Genomic DNA, 19,439 nt, shown 5'->3' on the forward strand with positions numbered 1-19,439 from the left:
TATAATGCAAGAGGGCAAGATGTCACATTACCAGGAAAGCAAAGGAGAAGCTCTTTCTTTTTCCTGCTTTTTCTTTTTCTCTCCTTTTCTATCGGTTTCATCTGTGGTTCCCTAAGAGATACCAGATAATAAAAAGGGCAAGGGCCAGAAATCACCTGGTGGTGACTGGAGTCATGCCAAACCATTGTATGTTTGAAAACAAAGCTGATGGTAAAGGAACAGTGTGTTAGACCTCCCTGATAGTTAGGGTTTGCTTGGAAAAAAATATAACCATCCTGGCAGAAATAATCTGAGGTACAAGGAGATAGATGTGATTGAGAGAACCTGGGAGTTCAGCCTTGCACAACCCTGTCCTTTCACTGCAGAAACAAATGTCTTTAGATATAGTGAAGTTTTTTAAGCAGAGATAGAGATTCAATGATTTCTTAAATATCTCTATTTAGAGCCAGGTTTTGCTGCAGTTCTTATGACTGGATGCAGTGTAGGAAATCAGAGAAGCAGAATATGTCTGGCTACATTTAAAGCCAGGTGAATATTGACAAGAAAAATTACTCTCAAACTCAAAAATCTATGGTGGTGCAAACCCATTAATGGAAATACCTGCCTTCTACACAATGAACTTTGCTTGTCGATCTTGGCTTTCTACACTCTAAAGTAATGGACTCTGGCAAGGTATCTAATGCACTGTTCCTCTTCCCATTGCTTTAATTGTGTGAGTTACCACCAATAAATAGAAAGACATCTCTCAATTAACATCAGAAGGCTAAAGCTGACCCTTCCACCTACCAAGGTTTTCAGCATTTTCTGGCTTTGCTGGCTCAAGCGTGGTTAAGCACACTATATTCCCCTCTTTGACATAACTTTCCTGCAATTCAGTTTAGACCAAATTTTTAACAAGTTCAGAATGTGGTCTATTAGCACAACAAGAGTAGCTTATTTTCTATTATTTATTTAGCTTTTATTTGAAACAAGAGGAGTATATTAGTTGAAAAGACATGAAGTATTGAGTTATAGTCTAAGAATATGAGACAGGACTGAATATTAGAGAGAACTGAGAGATTTGTAGGGAGAGGTCTTACCTGTATTAGATGAACTGATAAAATAGAAAATAATATATAAGTTTTCAGACACACAGAACTTGCTGTTTGACCAAATCAGTGAAATGGACCATCTAGAATTTAGGCTTTGACTCTGTCTATTAGGGAAAATATCTATTTAGATATCTTAAAAGTGCCTAATACAATGATGACATTTGTTTTCACAGCACATGCAGGATAGCATTTGATATCAATGACCACTGGAAACAAAGGCAACCAGAAATGTGAACTTGCTCTCACCCCAATAATTCCACTGTGGTAACACAGGTTAATGCTGAAAATAATTCAGGTCACTGTGTGAATCTACTAGACCATAGCAAGTTCTTTACAGGCATTTCAGTTTATCATGCTGTATTTTAAGAAGTCAAAAATACGCCACTTAATCTGTAGCTGTGACAGAAATCTGTCCCACTGACAAATTTGGGATTCAACTACAAATCTTCAACTTGTCTTCCTGTATGTTCAGTGTGGCTTGGAACAGCAGAAAAGGAAATAAAGATTGTAGCCAGCTTTGCAAATGCCCAAATTTCATACTGTAAAGTTTCAGTCTGGTCTTGTGGAGAGACCGCGTGTACTCTTGGGATGTTCCAGTGGCCACAGAACAGCCAGCCTGGATGGTTGCAATCCAGGCTTCAGCTGCATGATGAAGATCTGAATGGGTACATGCACTGGAGTATTAGAAATACATTCTATGTTTCTCAATTTGCTTAGCAGTTGACCATCTTTTAGCCATTTCAATTAAAATCTGTTGGCAAAGTAGTTATCAATAGCTATTTTTTAAAGATTGCTGCTTGGTAATAAAACCTTACCAATACCCAGAGGGGAATTCTGAAGGTAGTAAGACAAACTACTGCCTTGGCACTGTAGAAATAAACCAGAAATCCACTGAAGAAGCATCTCCCCTTTTTCTGAGTTTACTAACAACACAGAAGAGAATTGTGGAGGCAACAATATATACAATGAAGCATTTGTGACTGCATTTTCATAGGGACTTACAAAACAAACTTCATTACAATTTGATTCTTACATTTGCTTACAGATGTGACCTATTAATTGAGAATCCAGATTTTTCGATTTAAGCTCACATCTACACAAAGCTGCCCCCAAAAATATTTAGTTGAATCTACTGATGGGCCAGACGTGCTGTCTAGGCAGGAAGGGCTCAGATGGACATCACCTTGTCTTGGAGAGAACTGCTGTGTCTTGGATTCAGAAGGAAGACTTTTCAACTAAGATTGCATCTTCAGCCGTGTACAAATGTCAGCCAATTAATTTCTGTTGTAAAACTTAGATCCTGTGTTCAAATAGTATCTGGAATTATGGAGCATGCATTTTGGTTCAGATGCTTGAGGTAGATCCTTGCGTTTGAGTATCTGAACACTACAAGACTGCAGACTTGCAGGTCATCTTGTGGGCAAGCAGTAGGTAATAATTTTTTTCTGTTTTGGTGAACACTGTTCATCTGGAAAAGAAGTTGTTCTGTTGCTCATACTCAGGTCTACCATTCAAGGAGGATGAAGGATATGAAATATGGCTTTTCTAATGTTTTCCTGTATGTTTTGTTAATAAATCCCAGTTTATTAGTCATTTCCTGTTTTGCTCTAGAAAAATCCCAAAAGAATCTATTAAAAGCCTCTCCATTAATTCCTAAATGGGAATTAGAAAAGATGATAAACTGTGCACTTGCTTCTTTGATTTAGAGGAATTAGATCTGACACTATTTTCTTGTTTGTGGAGCTTGCTGCTGGAAATGGGTGTTTCTCCACTGAGTGCTTACAGATTTGACATAGCTGAACATGTTCGGATCCATTAATAATAAAAGCTTTGAGTATGGAGCAGTTTTATTCTGTTAAATGGAGTAATCTTATGTTTCAAAAGCTTGTAGTAGATTTTGAAGGAAATAATGGTGCAAAATGACAAGGTTTTATGCATAATTTTCGTGCATGTTATTTGAATTGTATTTGCTTCTGATATTCTCACACCAGTTTTGAGCATTTACTGATGCATCAGTTAGGTCTGCTTTGATTCTTCTCTTCCATGAACCCTCTGCAAGATCCCAGAAGCAGAGCTTTAATTTGGACAGCCCAAGAAGACTTTCCACTTCCCAGCTATTTCTTTAAAACAGAATAGAGGAAGGCAGCATCTTTGTGCCCCTTTCTGTGATAACCTAAGAAGTGGAAGAATATTGAAATTGTGGGTCACAATCTTTCAGTCAGACTCTGCTAGGCATGTCACACCTGAACAAGTCACAAGTGCAACAAGTGTGTTGGCACTGGTGCGTCCTTCCAAAGCTGACCACACTTAAGTAAAGTAGGGAGCTGCTTGTTAAGGAATAATGTGTGACATGGAATTGTAGGATACATTATGGTAGCCAAGTTTTCTTCTGCTAGGCCTGGGGCTAGTTCCCTCGTGGTGTGAAGCTTTGACTACTTCCTGACTCCACCTTGAGGCCAGACCTTGGGGCATCACGTCTTCCTCACTGCCCTGGTTTCCACGCAGAGAGAAGCAGTGTGTATATCTTGGGTGGGTGTACACCACCAACCCTCCCACCTGGCTCACTGGGACCAACATCTGCCTATGCTTCAGCAGAGCTGTGACATTGTATCCCTGGAGAGAGGCAAATCTGCACTGTATCTGAATACAGCTCTCTGGTTTTGCTAATGAAGTTTCTATGGGCTGTGCCTATCAAGGATTTTCAAAAAAAGATTGGCTTAGATAAAATACTACTTTCTCAGTTCTCTCCTTTCTTCTCTGCTCTCTCCCTTCCCTCCATAGCTCAGTCTGTGCTGTCTGTATTGTCTTGCAGAGTATGTTCTCTAGACATTAGGCTAGCAGGTGTGTTTCTATCTTGGGCAATGACAGAGTGTGTTTTGATGATTCGTGTTTGACTGTAACAGTGGGGCCCAACAGTATGCTTAGAGTTTATGCAGACAGTTCTTCCACTTCCCGTCTATGGAAATGTTCTGAAGCCCGCTGTTGTCTTGGGTGTTCTGAGGTCAATGAAGGTCCACTTACTTTCTCTTCTCTGACTGTAGAATTTATTTTGCGTCTAGTGACTTATATCCCCTTGTTCAGATCAGGCTGTGGTTTTATTTAAACAGAGTATTAGGAAGAGATAAAACAAATTATCACATTGAACTCATCCTTATCTAACGATGCTATCATACTACACCAAAATAATTCCATGCTAGGACATTAAACTTGAGAGAGATGACATGGACTTTGTATGAGATAATACGAGAGGAAAGTACGAGTGTGAATCAGCAAGCCCAAGAATGCTGTTCTGAAAACATGAACTCTGAAGTATCAATCCAAATCTTACCCATATGGGCTGATCGTTATTAGATGTTACATATAGGAGAGCACGTATTGCTTTCAGGACATTGCTTTCAGGTCTAGGCTACTTAGTAGGATTTGTAGAAGGAGTGGTTTTTGTATGACTTCAGAAATCATGTACCAATGTCATCACTGTTGTCAGATACGACTTTTGGTTTGTTGCACAGTTTTAATGAACTTTTACCTTCTGCCTTTTCTAACATTCCATGACCACAGGATTTGTGATTTCCCATTGTTCTTCTGTTTAATATGTCTGAAAATGCTGTCTTATTTCACTGTGTTTTGTTGACTGTTCCACATTTCGGGGTATGAGATCAGTTGTTCTGATTGTTTCATGTGACAGTTAGGACTGAACTGTGTTTCATTTGATTCCTTGAAGGTCTTCTGCGTTACTTGAAGCTGTAACACAAAGTTCCAGCCATATATGTACATATATATGTAGGTATTTATATATTTACTGAAGACCAACATTTCTCATAGGAAACCACCTTTAATTAATTACTAGTTAGTATTAATGGTTATGTCCTTTGACTTCATTGGAATTGAAATTTTAATTTCATTTCAGAAGGTACCTTTTTCATAGTTTGCCATTTTCTTTATTGCTTTTCCCTTTTTTTTGTTATTTAAATGCAGTTTAAAAATGGCAAAAGGAAAAGTAGAACGAAAACTTTCAAAAAATTAGAGGTAATTGTGAAACATTGGAGTTCACTGCTTTTGAAAATGCCTGTTTCACCTCTCTCTTTTGATAATATAGGGTCTTACTGTGGGCACCTGAAGTTAGATTTTTAAGTTAGACAGTGTACGTCCCTCCCATTCTGTTTCACATTTATGGTGAATTCATTTGTGGATCAAAGTTTATGGCCATGGCCCTTAGTTAGCCAACTTTAAAAAAGTTTCTGTAGAGTAGCAGGCAAAAGAGAGGACCTTATGCTTTTAGAAATACGGTTGTGAAGTCTTGGACATCATGGGAAGGCTAAAATAGAAAATCCTGGACACAGTATATTATGCTGGCATTAAATTATGACACCATTTTCTCAGATTGGAGTTGATATGGATATTTCTACATTTTTACATTAGGCATTATGAGTCCAATGCCCTTCTCTAGGCTGCTTTCACTACTGAATTGCTGTCTGTGGACAAAACCTGGGTTCACACTGAGGGTTAGGATGATGAAGTCCTTTGTTTTCCAAATGGCTTTTTGTGGACAGTACAACTGTTCTGCAGATTTGCCTTTTATATTGTAATTGAGGCTTCCTACTGACACTGTCGCTATACACTTCTCTCAATCACTATGGGTCAAGATACTCTTCTCAAGTTTACTAAATAAAAAAATGTATGCAGCCGAGAAACAATTAAGACAATGTAGACAAATCTTCCCATACCTTTAGTATTATGATAAAGCAATATACTTAAACTTAATTACAAAATATTTGGGAGAACATGGAATACAGCCTGTTATTCAGCTGAGTAGCTGAATAGGACTATTACCCTTCAAATCAGCTGAAAGTGCTGGAATACTCAGTGCCATCATCACAAATGTCCTACAAAAGGGCACACGTACATGGGTGCTCTTTACTGTACATTGTATGTCCTGCAGCTTTCTTACTCACACGCTCTGAAGTCAGTCAACCCTTCTTTAAAGTATCTGGCCCTGGGCAAGTACAAAGTTGTGTGGCAGGTGAGGGGTTAATGACATGCATGCAGCTGCTAATACTTAAGTTCTGAGGCAATATGCTCTTCAGGGGTAATTTATCCAGGCAGGCTGTGACATGAGATGTGACATCTACCATCAAACACAGCTAGGGCCATTGCACATTTTCTTAGGGCTATCAAGAGCTCCTGTTGGCCTTCTTCCTTTTTGCCTGCTGTATAGATATTCATTAGCCAGTTGGAGTCTCTCTGTTTCTATGTCTTCTTCTACTGGGCATCCGTACACATAGTAGTGAATGTGAGTTTCCCTGTCCAACTAGAGAAGGCTGTTGTTGCTTGGTAGCTTACCAAAGAATACTGAGTCGTATTTCCACAAAATAATGTGGGCTGAAGAGAAATAATTGTGAAAGAAGATGTCAGTGGCCAAATATCGAGAGGCCAGACAGCACTAATTGTAAGAGGAGCTCAGGAAACATTTGAAGGTTTCAATATATACCTGAAAAATACCTTAGAAAGTTTTTGAAGTAAATTAGAAGGTACAAAGAGATATTGACTGTAAGTGGTGAAACCGAGGCTCAAAGACAGGGTGATAAGAACACTTAAGTCTGATATAGATTTCTTTGTCCAGATTTCCAGATCCATTAGTCAGTCATAAGGCAAGCCTACCATACTGGTAGTAGCATAAAGGTGGCCTGTAGAATGACTCTTGTGATGCTGAGCATAGGTGCCTTCATCCTTATAACTGGTGTGTGTGGGCTGGGTTGGCTCTATGGAGCAGTGCACGACCGAGTACACTTGTTTGTTTGCAAGGGTCACCTCTGCAGGGCCGGCGAAGGGACTGCGGACCAAAAGCAACCCAAGGCAAGGCCTGTGCTGTGGGTTGAGATGGGCAGCTACGCTTGAGTTAGCCTTAGGTGTGGCTGCTTCAGATGAAAGCGCCGGGAAGGCGGGGGCCTTAATTGCAGGTGCCAGAACCCTGGCAGTCTTATTTTGCATATGTTGAAGCCTGGACAGTATATACAATGGCAGCTGTTTCACTAAGAGGAAGGCAGGAAGGTTCTGCAGTCACACCCCTGACCGCAATGCAGATGTATCTTTCCTTGTGCTACTATCTGGCCTATCAGTTCGGCTCTCTGTTACTGTGAGTATAAATCCACAAGCACTCTGACATTCAGTTTGTCACACAGATGAAGAATTAAAAAAAAATAAAAATGAATTAGAATAAAGGGAAACAAGGTAATTACACTCATCTTCAAAATATTCAATTCAGCTCCATCCAGATCTCTAATTTAAGGTCAGCCCAATAATTCAGTGAACAAAATAGAAGTGGATGCCATTAAAAACTGAATATTTACCAGGCTTCAGCACTCACTGAACATAGCTGTTCTTTACCTTGGTAAACTTTTTTTATTTGCAAAACTTAAAACTGAAAAATTCTCCATATACCATAAAAAATATAACTACAATCTGGATTTGAATGGTACCAGTGTTAGTTTTCTTTGATTTTCACACACAAGCTTACCTTCTGCTTAATTCCTAACGAGAATATTCCCACCTATGCAAAGAATTTCTGTTTACTTTTCTCAGGACCCGGATTGTTAGGGATAGATTATGGAACTATAGCTGGTTTAGCCTTCTTGCGAGCCTGAAATTTGTTACACTGTATGAAGGTTATTCATTGAGGCAGGTGAATGAATGGGTGGTCTCTGCTCGATTTTTAATCTGCACATTACTTTAGCTGCCATCTTTGATGATGCTCTCACCAGAAAGGCCAAGTGCTAAGCAGATATTGCAGCAGAGCAGCCTTTTTCTGCATTAAAATTTCCTACTGTTACTAAATAGGTCCAAGCACAGCTCCCAGAAGTAAAAGTGATGAATAAGCAAAGCAATGTCATCCAATGCGGAAAACAGAAAGACTAGAAGACATAATCATAAAAATCTTGGCAGTGATGAATGTCTTGTCTACACTAGAGCTCCCATCAGCAGTAACAGCAATTGGAAATTTTTAGGAAAATCTCAGTGATATGGAGGCATTAAAGTTGGTTCCTGTAGCTCAGGACTGAGGTGTGCTTCTGGAGGGCAATTTCAGACATGCTTGCCTTGTTCCTGGAGTACCTGCCCTCTGAATAAATCAGATTTTGATTTTCTTTGTTATGAGTCCATTTGTGAGCACCGCATTCATTTATAAACAGAATAAAGCTTTTTTTTTTAACTGATGCAGGCCCCCCTCTTTCTACTGATGTGTCAATGAACTTGCAGTGCTCTCTGGCTGTAATGTTCAAGGTGTCAACAGGCTATACTGTGGCATGGGCAGGACTCTGGCTTTTGCTGCGAGATCTAAATGCAGGAGAGGGAGGCTCAAGGGAAGAAAGCACATGCTCAGATGTTAGCAGCTTCAATAATTGGCAAATGGTAAAAAGAAAGCAATATAAAACAATAGATCATACGTGAGGTCTTTTATTTCAGACCTCTTTCAGGACTTGTTGCAACGCGAAAGTTCAATCCTTGAAAGCCTTAGCCAAGGAGTCTTTCACCTGAAAGATGGTGTGTAAGACAAAGAGGACATAGGAGCCTGGCTAATCATAGATGTTGCTGAGCAGATGATGCCAGCAGGTTTGGGGACTTCTGTCTGTATCAGGGAAGCTGCCCCTGCAGCTGTGGGTGCTGATCTCACTCCTTCCTGTGTTGGGCAGGGTTGTGCTTGGGGCTGATCTTCCAAGCACTGTGCTGCTGAGGTTTGTGGGGAAAAGTGTGAGGCAGCCTGTTTCAGGTAAACGGTATCACCTGTTGTAAATATAGACTTTTGGATTTTAGAGGGAGGCATTAACCTGTTTTGTGGCTCAGCTAACAGCAAACAGTCCCCTGAATCCCCGGAAACAAGGGAGGTAAAAAATTCTTTCCTGTGAGGGTAAATTCATGGCATTCTGAGTCTGAGTGAAGGGTGTGTATCTATTTACCCTGAAAACAAGAAACACACCTCTTCCCTTGCATTTCAGGGCTAAGCACAGGTGAGGAGTGTTTTTTGTGGGATGGGAGGCTGGAGGGAATTCTCTTCCTTGTGGGGGGGTGAGGCATATATGTGTGTAACAGAAACAGGGCATTTCTGCTAGCCCCTGAACCGTATGAGTCTATAGAAAGACCCTAGGACTTCTAAAAGTCACCAGATCTGCAACACTAGGTGCTGGAATAGTATAAATGGTTTGAAGCTGAGAACATGGCTGCAAGACTATTGAAGTATGTAAGTTATTCCAAATTATCTGGGATTGATACTTCCTGATGCTTTTGTTTTATTAGCATCAGACAAAGATAAAGTATCAGTGTAAACAGGCAAGTGGGTGTTCCTTAGGCGATGCTGGTTGCTGAGACTTTTGCAACTCTCTCTGTCTCTCTCTCTTTCAAAATGCTGAGGCTTTGCTCAGTAGTTGTTATTAATGTGGGTGAAGTTGGCCATATGGCAAGCAGAAAACAGTGCTGGAAGAACTTTCACACATAGCTATTGCAGTGCTTTCTTTGCTAAATGAGGATTTTCTTCCTGAAGTCCAGATTTCACATTCGGATCCCTGGGGGAATGAGTTAAACCACAAACAAAACTGAATTGTTTACATCAGCCTGTTTTAATGCCTAGGAGAAATCCACCTTCTCATTCTTTTTCATGCTATGGGGCTGTTTTTCTGAAACCTCTCTGTTCCAATTGATATGAAAGCTGGGGGAGGAAAATACTCTGTCAGATTTTCTGTTAAATCTACAGCAGGTTCATCAGCAACTTCTTCACCTGTATCTTCTCTCAGCATTATCCCTGAGGAGTTTCTCTGAATCCTCCTTCAGTTTTGCTTGCAAAAGTGCATTATGCTACTGTAAGTTTTAGATTAATTTTTCCACTTCTCAGGTCTACAATGTGTTCCTCTAAATCGCCTATTTAAGCCAAAGCATCTGTTTGAGTGTGAGTATGTATACATGTTTTTCTTTGTATGACTGAGTTTGTCATATTTATTTCAATCTCTCTGTGGTTATCTATCCATCCATATGTCAAGCTGCAAACCAATATTGATTTCAGAGGCCATATGCTATCCTGATGTCTACAAGCATTTCTCCTGGTAGTATCAATGGGAGCCCTCCCTGTGTAGACTGAGGGCTTTCCAAACTTGGGCAGTGCTGTTGATACTTCTTGTGTTGGCTAATCAACTTTTCTTCATGACAGACAGAAATTTAGGAACAACTCGAAGTAAAACTTGCTTAGTCGAATAACTATTTATTTGTTGAGAATCACAGTTTTCCTTTTAGAAAGATTTAACTGCAAGCTTTATGAACAAAATGTTGTACTATGAATATGTAATAGTAATTAATGTAAATAACATCAATATATGTCTTTTGGGTTGTCCGTATATGGTGTCTGATTTAAATGTGCTGAAGTCAACAGGAAGATTAATGTGTCTTTTAAGATGTCGGGCTTATAGTTATCTAAAACCTCCAGTCAGAGGAGCAGCGTATTGTGGAAGCCGTGTTTCTTCACCATGCTGCCCTGGGACAATTTGGGCACCCTGTGCTGCCTCACTCTAAAATGAGTCTGGCTTTACTTCCATGGGCCCACTAGATGTAGGTGTGTCTGCAGGCTTTGGGGCTGTCCTCAGACCCTGCTAGAACGGATGGAGCATATGAGGTGGTGCAGTGCACAGCACAGTCACTTCTATGAAGTTCAGGGACTATTCAGTGGGACTGACTCTCCAACAGTTTTTGTTTTGTTTTTGTTTTGTAAGAGGCTTAGCCATATGGGCTTCCTTTATTATTAGTCTGTGAAGTGCAAATGTGCAATTAGGAACTAACTGTCTTGAAGGTCACAAATTAATTGGACTCTCTTATGTACCACCCTCTCCAGTTAAAGACTATATTACTGTGCCATCTTCTTCTGTGAGTGTCTTTGTGTTAAAAGCTGAATGGTACCCTTCCGGTACTGTCAGAAAGGTCCTTCAGTGACCCTTTTTCCTCTTTTAGTTTTTTTTTTCTTCCCCATGAAATGTGGCAGTCTTCAGCACTACACTTCTGCAGCATGAACAGTTGTCTAACCTTAATGTGTTTTTATCCAATAAATGTTAAGGAATTAAGAAAGTATGTATTTCTCCTGACACTGACCTTTAAGGTACTGTCCTTTAGAGGCTGTATTTTCTCAGAAGAGGTTCTTGAACCCAGGCAAAAATACACCAACTGAGCAGCAAGTGCTGGATGGAGGATGGCAGGCCACATCATAGAATGTCTCAAGTTGGAAGGGACCTGTAAGGATCATATGTTTAATAACCAAATAAGTATCCAAGCACAGACACAAGACACCAGTCAACAACTTGTGGGAAAGGATAATGCTCCCCTTAGCCCAAAGCAGGACAATGCTGGGAGAAATATACAGATTCTAGCCTATCTTTCCATCAAGGCAGAAAATCTAGTGCTGAATGGTCATACCTAACCTGACCCATGTTCATACTCAGCCCTTGGTCATAGCTACTGTGGTGGACATTGCAGTTGTAAAAAATACAGTGGCTAGAAACACTGGAATTAATAAATCTTTATTCATGAGAGTTTGTTCAGTCTTGATATGTTGGACTGTCTAGGGAAAATACCTCCTAGACAGTTGCAGAAAATTAAACTGATACTTCTTCATAGCACACAAGTGGGAATCTATATGGTGTCAGTCAGCTTCAGGTGGATGCACAGGCCTGTATACGAAAGACTTCACAACCTTAAAACATAGTCCCTAGAGAGAGCTAATACTTCAATAATGCCATATGTACAAGCTGTCCTGCGCAACTTTTTTCAGCCATAAAACTACTGGCATTTCTAGAATATCCATTCTAAGTTTACAATATATCATGTCCTTCAGAAAGTGGTGGCCTCTCACCAAGAGGGCAGGCATGTTTTTACAAGTGTCATTACAGAGACATTTTTCTCTGTATAAATTAAGCCTGTCAAGAAAACAAAGCCTTCTTCTGCACAGTGTATGAAAAACCATTGTTGTTTTTTTTTTTTTTTTAAATTTGTATTATGTTGCTGCTAGCAAAGACAGCTTTGCTTTTATTGCACAGCAAGTGAAAAGAAATTTTATCTGCAAAATAAAACTTCCAAAGAGAAGAAATCCTAAGATTTCTTCCTTCTGGGAAGAATGCTTCCTTCTGTGTTTCTTCATCTGGTCAGTCATAAGCTGCTAACTCTTGTAGTCTTTTATTTATTGCATTGACAGTCTTCACATTGCTGTGGTAGCCAAGTACTCTGTACAATAACACAATAATGTTATATGAGAGCTAGTGAGAAACAAATGCAGTCTGCTTAGTTTATTTTAAAGCATCTCTCAGGTTTACCAGCCATATCTGTGGAGACAAACTGAAACCAGGACAAAAGGAAATCTCTGTAAAAGGTAGCACAAGTTCTGGTTGCCTCCAAGTGAAACATGATGAAAATACTGTCCTGGGTTTGCTTATCTTTGCTTACGTTTTCATTTCTTTATCTAGTTAAAGAAAGAGAGTACTGGCAGTGGAGGAGGATGGGATGGGTCTGGGAGGTGGGGGGCAGGAAGCAGACCTACTGAATAACATGCTCAAGAGCTCTCCTGCACAATGAGATTAGCACGATGTGATCATTTTGGTGCCAAGGTGCTAACACAATAATACAAGCGAGTTTGCCAACTTTTCAAATTGAATGTATTTGATTATTTGCTTTTAATTAGTGTGAGTTTTGGAGTGTGTACAGGATTGTTAGAGATACATGAAAAGCCTCCTATGGCAGGAGAGTCTATTCTCAGTAAAGACGGTACGGCATTGTTCTTTTTTAGCTGTGGAGAATGAGATTTAACAGCTATGTTAAATGTTTTAGCCCGTTTCTATTGTGCCTCCATTTCAACCTATTGGCAAGCCCAAGTGATGCGAGAAAATAAACCTCTCATTTGATCTGAATGTTGAGCACTTTGCTATAAGAAGAATTTCCGGACCAGCTTCAGGATACAGAAAATGTCGTTGGTTTATTTACAGGAGCCTCCTACTCCCTCTTTCTCCCTTAATAAGATCTTGAGTAAACTCATGCTGTCTTCTCTTTCCGTGCAATACTCTCCTTTGTGTTCACTTATTTTGAATGCCTTCGTCAAGATTGTAGATTTTTAAAAATCCTTTTAAATGGCAGAAGCAGATTGCAGCTCTGGAGGAAATACAACAAGACAGAAATTATTTATTTTGACCTCTTCCCTTTTTATTCTGAAGAAGGCAGACAGGAGGTGCCTTGGGGATTGTTTGGATGATTTACTACTGGCTCACTTCATGACTCGCCAGTCCCTGGGAGTAACTCACCTCCCTGGACCAGGGGATGTGTCAGCAAAAGGAAAAGTAACTCTCATTGTTTGGCACAGATTATAAATCATTGTCCATTTCTCAGTTTTGGGCGTTACCTGCCCTCACAGAGTTCAGGCTCTTGGTTTTCCACCATATGAAGAACAGGAATAAGAAAGACTTCATACACTCTGTGTGCAGTAACACAACCTTCTACCTATGCTGTTCTCCAGTCATTTATACACAGTTATGTATGCACACATATATATATATATTTTAAATACTCTCCCCTTAAACAATAGAGAAAAACAAATGGTCGACAATAACAATGGCAGCAGCTCTCCAACAAAAGCATGCAATTATTACAATTATACTATCCTTGATTAGGCTCCCATGCATTGCATTTCAATGTAATTGATGTTGTAGGTTGACACATTGGACACCAAATATTCTCGCCTGTCCCTTCACTCTTTTGTTTCAGAGCCTGATTTGCATTTTCTATGCTTTTAGTAATGAAGACTTAGCACTTTTCCTCCATTAGAAAAAAAAAAGAGAGACACAATAATCTGCAACTCGGCACTTGTTTAAGGATTCTGACCCTCAAAAATACCACTTTGCTTCACACATTAGCTGCTTACAAAGAAGGAAGCTAATGTATCATCTAATTGGGCAAACCACTGCATCTGATTTCTCTCAATCAGACTATTAGCTTCGTAATTACCCATCTGCCTCATGTGGAAAAACGGCAAGGCGAACACCCAGCTAATAACATTCTCAAGAGCTCTCTACCACAATGAGATGAGCATGATGTTGTGGGATATAGTCCCTAACCATTTAAGTGCCAAGGTGGTCTCACAATACAGTGGGAGTCTGCCAACCTTCCCAGTCTGAATGTGCTTAATTATTTGTCTTTAATTAGTCTGCATTTTGGGGTCTGTTCAGGATTGGTGATGAAAAACGAGCGTCAGGAAAGAAAGCCCCTTGAGCCCCGTGGCAGTTTGCTTTACATCCTCTTGTCTGCTAAAATAGTGGTATGGAGAGTGGGATTTATCTCCTGAGCAGCTCAAAGTTTCCCCTCACTTGTTTTCATGGGCTAGAAAAAGTTTTCTGGGTACCTAAGCTGGGGAGCAGCCTTTTCAGAAATCAAATGGAGGATGTTCAAACAAACCTCAGGCTTGAATCTTCTATTTCCTGCAGTTTTACCCTCTTGACCTTCATGGATCTATTGCCAAACTATCCTAATTTAAGTGAGGACATGTTCAAATCTGAGATTTCCTCTTCAGCAGAGAGAGGTGCCATTCTCTACTTCCAGCCCTGGTTCTGCCCCTCCTGGATAGTTCACAGTATTTCTGCCCCTCCTGGATAGTTCACAGTATATCTGAGCATGCCTCCCACTCGGTCAGCTCGCAGACTGCAAAAGGCTGGAATGCCCTTGCTACCTGACTCCAAGGTTGAAACCATATGGTCAAGTGGCAGGTGATTCTCTGAGAAGGGCCCTTGGCTCTGTTTTCACTCCCACATGTGGTTTAGTAAAGCCCACAGCTGGTTGCAGGTAGAGCACAGAGCAAGATGCAGCTGCCTAATCTGTTTTCTTTTCATTGATTTGGAAGCTTAGTGGAGATTTATTAAAGATAAATCCAGTATTGATCCATATTGACTAATTGCAAATAATCGAGTTTTCTTCATGTGTCCTATCAAAGAGCATACACTATTTTATTGTAACTTATTTTTTTGTCCTGGTACCTAGAATGCCGGTTACGGGCTTCACTATCCAAGTGCTAATGATTCTGGCAAGGGAATTAAGAACTCTTAAAGAAAATCTTAGAGGATAAGGAAAGACACCCACCCATGAAATATTGCTTAAAAATTCTTGTAACAAAATTGTCACATGTACCAAATTATTTTGCATATTGATATATTTCCATTCAGAATTGTTCATGCTTTGGCCTCCTCAGAAGCCAGTATCTGAAAAGCTGCCATAACTGTTGTTATCAATAACAGTATATAAGACACAAATGCAACTGTTCATTAGTAACTCAGTACTCCAACAACCCTCTCTGTCTTTCTATCTGCAGGACCAGCAAGATGTGTACACAGCAAATGGAAACAACCAGATGGTCTTGCAGTTATGACCCTCACTCTCTTCTCTCCCATTGTTTACTGTTATCGCTCATTGTACTATATCCAAACCCCTTTACAGGTCTGCCAGCATGGATTGCTGGATAGGGGCCCTAAACTGCAAATTCTTCTCATGACTATTTCTGATACCGCATAAACGTTAAATGTTTAGGCCATCATGGATGATCTGTGAACCTGATCCGATAAGGCTTACTCAAGGTAATAGTTCTTTGTCACGTGAATCGCAGTATTTACCTTCACGGGTGGCTCACATGAGTAACGTTCACATAGGAAATGATTGCATGCAGGGTTAGTTCAAGGTTTCTCAGCAGCATAGGCAGCACTGAATTTGAATGTCCATAGTGTAAGCAGCCAGGAGAGGCCACCCCTGTCCCCAGAGGGAGAGAGGCAGGAGAAATGGCCGTGCAGGGTTGGTTCCAGCGACAGGGCCTTTCACAGCGGGAGTGGAAGGAGCGGTGGCTCTTCCTGGGAGGGGAACCGTCTTCCTCCCTTCAGCAGCAGCAAATGCCCTGGGCACTGAGGTATTTCTCTTGGACACAGAAACAGCTAGTCTGCCTTTCTGGAGAACTGACGTAGCCAAGTCTATGCTACCCTTGTTTGCCTGTTTCGCTGACCCTGGCAGTCTGTTGACACAGACAACTGCCTGCATTGCCTTTGCACAGAAACAGCTCTGGTAATTCCGTGAGGTCCTGTGTATTTTGCTGCTTGCTAATTGTGTCATATTAAATAATATTTTGCAGCTGTAAGGCACCTAGCATTTTACACTCCCCAAATCTTCACCAAATACCATCAAGGGATTCCCATCTGCGTCTCTGTGAAATAGTGTCCCTGTTTTATCGACTGCAAAATGGAGGCAAGGCCTTGGGCAGTGCTGTGTAGCTCTGTCAACTGCTTCAGTGTTCACCTGTTTATCAAAATGAGTACAGTGCCTTAAACAACTTTGGCTCTCTTACTTATGCATGTCATCCTCACTCAGGTGGCACTGCGCTCTTCAGGGTATGGTTGCATAAATAAGGACTGTGAGACTGTTATTTCAAATGCCTGTGCTCTTGGTGTTTTATCTTCACCTTCTCTCTAGTGACCTCTTTGGGGGAAAAGGCTGTGCAATCTTCGGTGAGACACATCTCTTCAGCAGAGGTGTTGACTCACTTATGGCTTCAGATTAAACTGGTATGGCTGAAGTGCTGTTGCTCCCGACTACCCGTCCTCCCCTATGCTTCCTTCTCTTGCGGTTGCTGGCTCCAGAGCAGGGATGGCCCAGCAGCACTTGAACTGTTACCATTTATAGCCCAGCATATTACAGTAAACTGACATTGGCTCTAGTTTTCTTTCATACATTGGCCTGTAAATTGCAGCAGTTCAAGAGCTGATCCTTCTCTGCTGGGAGGTTGTTATTCTGTCATAGACTTGGTAATTTCAGGGTGAGGGACAGGCGGGTGTCATAGGGCAGGAATCACTGCACCGTCCCAGCTGAAGGCAAGTGCAGTTCAAACTTGCTCTGTTTTTTGCTCCATGGCTGTGTTATGCCCCTACCAGTGACAGTGGGGATTTACGCTGGCCATGCACGGGCCTGTTGTTTGAAAAGATCGAAGACTGAGTTGAGAATGACATTACAGGTGACAAAACCATGTTGTTGGACCAACAAAAAGTTTCTTCCCAGTCACTCTTCAGATGTTCTTGCTGAATATGACCACCCTTTTCAGACATACATACACATTAACTGGCACTAATTGAGTGTGAAAGCTGATGATGGGGACTGTCTTGGGTGTCTTGAACTGCATGAATGGCCTCTGTTATGGCTGAGCATATACCCTGTGTGCTGACAGGGAAGTGAACTTTGTACATGCACATGGAACTGACATTTCAGGAGTGGACATGCCATGTCTTTTGACTTCTGTCAGACCGGAGGGTCCTGAACAGGATAACATGAGGTGGTCAAAACATATAGTGGCCTAGTGGTTATTGAAGACTTCAAAAGTTGTACTGAATCAGGTTAGGGAAAATAGCTCTTGGTTTACACTGAGAACCTGACAGGAATGTTCCTCTCCCTCTTTTGTTCCCTCTGGCTTAGAGAATGTATCATGGAAGAGTCGTCTTTCTAGACCAGCCTCTGTGCTCACCTGGGAGTTGTATGTTTGTCAGGCTAAATAAAAAGAAAAACAATTAGTTTTAAATGACTGTTGAGTTTGGGTTCTGACTGAGCTCTAGTTGATGAGTTGCACCAGGTTAAAATGTCACAAATCTCATTCTTCAGCCCCATGCCTGTCTCCTGACTCACCTGAAACGCATGTCCATGCTTCATCAGCCACACTGAGTGTATTAGTGTCTATTTCCATTAGAGGTACCACACCAAATTTCAGCAGCTAAAGGGTGATGCTCGTCTTATTCTGAGCAACTCACGTAAGATCAGTAACTTTGGTAGGGGGAATCAGTTGGGGAGAATGACATTTTTTTTTTTCAGTTCTGTAAGGGGGGGATGGTTGATGAGGTAGAAAGGAAAATATTCGAGGGATTTAGTCTTTAAAAGGATTACTTAAAGATTCTCAGCACACATTTTTTCTTCCTTCTTGAGAAGGAAGATGCTTAAGGTTTTTAGAAAAAGTCTATAAGAAGTTAAGATCTCAGTTTCATGCCTAAACTTTTTTCTCAGATATGTCTGATATTGATGGGACTTTCTTGCTGAAGCAGGATTCAATTGTTCCATTCTGTCTGCATATTCATTGTACTCCTATGCAAGAGTTTACTGTTCCCTAAAAAAAAGTGATTTCTTTCTTTTGCCTGCTTTCCTGCTTCCTCCAGGAAATTAATTTTGCTCTCCTTTTACAGATGAATGAGGGATAGGCTGGCCTTTATAGTTGTTTCTTAGCAAGCCAAGGCAGTGCTTCATCCTCCTTTCTTCTGGCTCCGAGTTTCCTATGAGTTCTGTTCCCTGTTGGCCATCAGTATTTCAGCTATGTATGACCTGTTCCCTAATGGCTCTGCAAAGTTACACCAGTGGTGGTATGGTTCTGTTATCTGTCTGACCACAGTGTCTTGGTGTTGTCCTGGGGTCCCCGCCTTAACACTTAGTGTCTCATAATAGCACTTGTACTTTCTTTGAATGGTGCGTGTTTCATGTAGTTATGAGATTTTTCAGATGCTGAGGTAAGAGGGACCCTAAATATGCCTGGGGCAAGTGAAAATGGGCTCCCTTCAGAGGTAATAAATGTAAAGGACATAATCTGAAAGGGATGGGGGTATGGTGTGTATATTCCTGGAGTCCCTTGTCTCTGCTGCCTTCTGAGAGGTTCTGCAGGATTTGAGCACATTTTGTAAATATGGACCATTGCCACAGTCCAGCTTAGATGGTCAAGCACCCTTATTCCCAAATTTTCAGGGAACAACATATCAGCAGATCCAGTGATGTTCTTCGTTAATTTGACTCACACAGCACACAAGTGCAAAAAGGAACTTGGTCAAATGAAAGTCGTCTTTTTCATTATTCCTTTTTCCTCTTGCAAGAAAGCTGGCAGGGCAATTGCCCAGCACATGTGAATCAACGTATTCATAGTTCTGGGAAGTCATTTCTTTCTTCTATTATTTTTATCATTAGAAACTGTTGGTTAATTAGGCTGAAATACAGAGTGGACAAAGGAACCAGAAGGGTGTGTTGTGACTTTAGGCAGAGCAATCTGGGTGCTGTTCCCAGGGAGAGATTAGCAGCTCTCTTGCTGAGAGATTCTGGTGCGTGGCCAGCTCTGAACAGCCAGTACCGCACGCAGCCACTTCTGGAGTGGAGAGAACGTGAATTTAGGAAAGGAGGCCAGGACAAGTCTCTGTTCTTATAAGTCACATGAACTGTAATGCCAGATACAATTTATCTGTTGTGTCTTATCTAATTCAAGAAACTGTTACAGGATTTAAAAAAAAACCAAAAAAA

The sequence above is a fragment of the Opisthocomus hoazin genome, chromosome 2, assembly GCF_030867145.1.
Source record: "Opisthocomus hoazin isolate bOpiHoa1 chromosome 2, bOpiHoa1.hap1, whole genome shotgun sequence".
NCBI lineage: Eukaryota > Metazoa > Chordata > Aves > Opisthocomiformes > Opisthocomidae > Opisthocomus > Opisthocomus hoazin.